The sequence below is a fragment of the Lucilia cuprina genome, chromosome 5, assembly GCF_022045245.1.
Source record: "Lucilia cuprina isolate Lc7/37 chromosome 5, ASM2204524v1, whole genome shotgun sequence".
NCBI classification, from domain to species: Eukaryota; Metazoa; Arthropoda; class Insecta; order Diptera; family Calliphoridae; genus Lucilia; species Lucilia cuprina.
In genome coordinates, this window is record NC_060953.1 from 26,256,127 (window position 1) to 26,260,747 (window position 4,621).

Below are 4,621 nucleotides of genomic sequence, written 5' to 3' on the forward strand. Positions count from 1 at the left end.
ACCCTTCCTAACCTAACCCTAAACAATAACAAATTTTGACAGCTACGTAAACCAGGCGAATTAAGAAAAAAATTATGAGCTCATTGAATAACACCACCTTTTATGAATTCGCCTTGCTCACAATCTAAGTACTAGGGTGATCGATTATTCGACATTTTCCATAAACCGGTTTTCGAATAGTTCGAAAAATTTACGTTTATATTTAAATTTAATAAATAAAACAGGGCTTTAAAATATTATAACTTTATATCTACATAGTCGTCTGATTTACGTTTTCTTTAATGTAAAAAAAAAATAAAAAAGTGGAACACATCTGTTAAACATAAGAAACTATGTAATTCTAGCCTATTCTAAAATCCCTATTTAGACGTAAATTAATTATTGTAATTGGAATATAACCATAAGAATGATAAAATTTTATCAAACTGTTATTCCAATATACTTTCAAAAACACCCATTATTTCGACTATCCCCCATACAACCGTACCCCCAAATAGGGCCTTTGGGCTTATAATTAATTTAAATGATCTATTATGTCAACAAAAGTCGAGAAAACCTAGTTTTATAGAACTTTAAACGACACTACCGATTTTTGTAATAAACGGGCTTCATTTGACCCTAGCCCCCATACATACTCCCCTTCATAAAATGACTTAAAGGTCAAAATTCACTTATAAACACTAATGATACTTTTAAATTCTACATAAATAATATTGAAGTAGACTTAACTCCCCTACCAACATTTATAAGGAAAGGGCCATATTTTGCCCTACTCCCCTTTGAGCCCTCTTGTAAAAAAAACCTATTTTTTTTTGCAAAAAATAAAAATATTCCGAAATAAAGTTAAAAAACAAATCAAATGCTTTATTTTTTAAGTAATCTCCATTTTAACATACATCCTGACTGGTGTAGGGTATCATATGGTCGGCTACGTCCGACTATACATTCATACTTGTTTTAGATGCAGTTTTTCGAATCGGAAGATATAATTATATTGCCAGGACTACCATTGACAACAGGTAAAAATTCAACATGATGTTAGTTGAATTTGTTATACAAATTTAGTGATAATGTTAAGCATTTTTATAAGGATTTTACATCGGTAGATTTTTTAGAAAGCGAGGACATGTTTATAACACCTCCAATTTCAACACCATCAACTAATAAATCTGCGCAAAACAAAGCCAACAAAAGTCTTGTATCAAATGTACCCAAATATAATGAAGCCTTAAATGTTATGTTAAAAGAGCTGATGACAAAATTAATTAAATTTGAAAACATTTTAGAAAATAAACTTAAATGAAATATGTATGTATTTATTTAGAAAAAAAATTTTTTTAATTGTGATTACTAAATCTACATTTTAATCTATCTCGAATGCGAGAGGCTTCTGGTAATGACTCTTCATATTCTTGTTTGTTAGTAGACAAATTGTCTTCTAAATCGACCATGTAGTCTTCAGTTAGCAAACCATGTGCCAGTCTAAAATTATGAAGTACTACACAGGCATTGATTATTTTGCCAGCAATTTGTGGTGAGGTGTTCAATCCCCTTGTAATACACCATTTAATCGTTCCACACAATACGCCTTTCATCTTCATTTGCTGATCTATATGGTGTTAAAAGCCATGGCCGCAAAGGGTATCCGGAATCACCTAAAGAAATAATGTGTTTTGGATTATAAGTATAAAAGGTCTTGCGATTTTGTACATACCTAATAACAAAGAACGATTACCCCCGTCAGATTCCTACCATTGTTGCAACAATAAGTTTATTCGCGAAGCATCCCAAATATAAGAGCCATGTGTAGCTCCTCCAAATCTTGCAAATCCTCCAATGATTTTTAAATTATAGTCGCATATCTGAAATAATATACTTATATTTATATAATTAGAAAAAATGCAATCTTATATTATTAAAATATACTTACCAATTGTACATTTTTTGAGTGGTAACATTTTTGTTTAAGTGGCAGCTTTCAACTTCTGGCTTTGGTTTCTTAATACGTTCATGTGTACAGTCTATTGCACCAATTACTCTGGGAAATCCATATTCTTTATAAAATCTTTAAACTAGTAAATAAATTACGAAAAATATTAGTAAATTTCTGTATGTACTTACTTTTGTTTTATAGGCTCATATTGGGAATGAGCCGGTCGCAAGGAAACGTAAAGCTGTACACAATCGTAGAGGTTGCGAAATGAATGTACTTCTCTTTTCCTTGTGCATGTGTGGACTAATTTCTAATAGAAAGGTGTGAGCAGCTTCCTTACTTAACCTATAAATGTCCTTAAAGCTCTGGGAATATATGTAAATGGATCAGTTGCATCCCTTAACTTTTGACGATAAATCCGCAACATATATCGCCGGTCAATTTGTTCAGCTGCTATTAAGAAATCACTGTACATTTTCACTTTTAAATATTATTTATTTTATTTAATTTTTTATCTGTATACAATTTTATTCTTCTTCTTTTTATACCCACCATCAAAAAAGATGTGGTTAATATTGATTTTGTCATTCCGTTTGTAACACATCGATATATTGGTCATAGACCCACAATGGGTCCACATTAAATTCTAAGACGATCTAGCCATTTCTGTCTGTTGAAAGCACGATATAGTCCGAATGGAAAGAGCTACAGAGTTAAAATTTCACATAAAATTATAGGTAAGCTTTGTTTGGTATTAAAAATGGGCAATATCGGTCAATGTTTTCGTATAGCCCCCATACCCATAGAAAAACAGCTTTAACAGTCATAACTTGATTATTAATAAGAATATAGCGAAGTTGAAGTTCGACTTAAGTATGTTTCTTATAATCCAAAATCAAAATTTTAAGTATAAAATGATTTGGTGTTAATGGCTCGGGCTCGTTAGGTGTTATCGGAATATGAGTAAGTGAATTCAGCATATTTTCGGTCTCTACTAACAGACTATATAGAGTTTCCAAGCGTGGTACATGTTCTTTTAACATTGCCTTTTAAGCTTTTTTACTGATTGAACCAATCTAGTGGATAGCGCAAGTGAATAGCGCAATCCGCGCAATAGCAACAAATGGTGCTTTATCGATACGTCCATACACACGAAGCAACCCAAAATCATCCAAATATGGGCACAACGTTTTTAAATCACTTCGAGCCTCAATAGGTTTGTTCATTTGGAGGCATTTATATTCAGAATGGACTGTTGATTGCTGTACCATACGACACAAAATCTTTTCAGCGTAATCTTCTTCAACTGATAATTCGCCCTTGATTCGACCTTTATTTTCAGATATTTTTGAATTATTAATAAACCTCATTATCCAAGCCATTTTTTTAATCTACGAAAATAAGAATATCGATTAAAATCAAATAAAGGTGAACATACCACAGATGTTAAGACATATTTATTTCGAAGTTCTAACTCAGGTTCTAAATGGTAAAAAGTATCATTCATTAAAGACCACAAATTTTCTGGAAGATACAGAACTTCTGCGCCATTTTTCCACCGATTATCAAATTTTGGTTTTGACCGCGTTGCATCATCGGCAGGATTTTCAGTTCCCTTTAACCACCGCCAATTATCCAACTCGATTCGATACGTACTGTTTTTGCCAGTGAAATATCACACTTCCTATAAGCCCTTCACACTTTCTTTGCGATTGCCCGGAAATTGGGAATTCCAGAACAATATTTTTTCAAGCATCTAATCCCTTATATCCATTACTCCATCCATCCACACAAAATATAACACTAATAATCAAAACATATAAAACAAAATCTATTTAAGACTTATTGAGCGGAAGGCCTACGTTTCTATTGCTATTTTTTCTATGTTTATTTTGTAATTTGTAATTATAAAATAAATAATAAATATTCGTCAGTAACCGACAACCGCCATTGTTCGCTAGCATCACTAAGCAAATGTAACTCATTAACAGTATTACAAAAATTATAAAAATGGCAATGAGATATTTTATAGTCCTTTACCTTTTTTATTTCACACAGCAAAGCAACCCGCCTACCATTCAAACAAACTGGCATTTCATCGTCCCAGTTTAATTCGCTACTGTACTATTTGTTAAAAACCCATACGGAACAAAAATAGACCTAATTACACTTAACATATCTCTTTTTGTCGGTTCGCTACGTAATTCAATAATAATATTTTCAGTTACTCGAAATAAAAACAAATTCATAAGAAATGCCAAACCTAATATTCTTTCGACTCCATCCATTGACACATCTACTGAACATACATTAGAGACATGAAATGCGTCAATAACATTCTAAGAATTTGAAACTATGACTCTTTATCACCTCTGTTACAACCTCAATTACTTCCGAATCTGACTGGAAAAAATCCACGTAATCTTCCACATAATGACTATAAATTATAGCATCCTTGGCTCTTGGGCTTATTTCCGAAAATGTCTGGGTATTTTTTTAATAAATTGAGCTATAGTAGGAGAGCAAGCAACATTGTCATAACACAATGTTGTATGGAATCATTATAATCTAAACCTCTCCACAAGAATCTTTGAGAATTTATGTCATCATTCTTTATGCCTACTTGAAAAACATTTTACGAATATCTCCGCAAACCGCTACCGGTGCTTCTGTGAATATAAAATATAC

The 4,621-nt window shown here is 32.1% G+C and overlaps 1 long non-coding RNA gene across 1 annotated transcript; it reads right to left on the minus strand.

Moving 5' to 3' along the window:
- Positions 1–1,296: 1,296 nt before the first annotated feature.
- Positions 1,297–2,382, minus strand: LOC124420107. Its single transcript, XR_006941035.1, has 4 exons — positions 2,122–2,382; positions 1,931–2,072; positions 1,715–1,875; positions 1,297–1,655 (listed from the first exon to the last, which is right to left on the minus strand). It is a non-coding gene; the product is annotated as an uncharacterized LOC124420107 (long non-coding RNA).
- Positions 2,383–4,621: the final 2,239 nt, after the last annotated feature.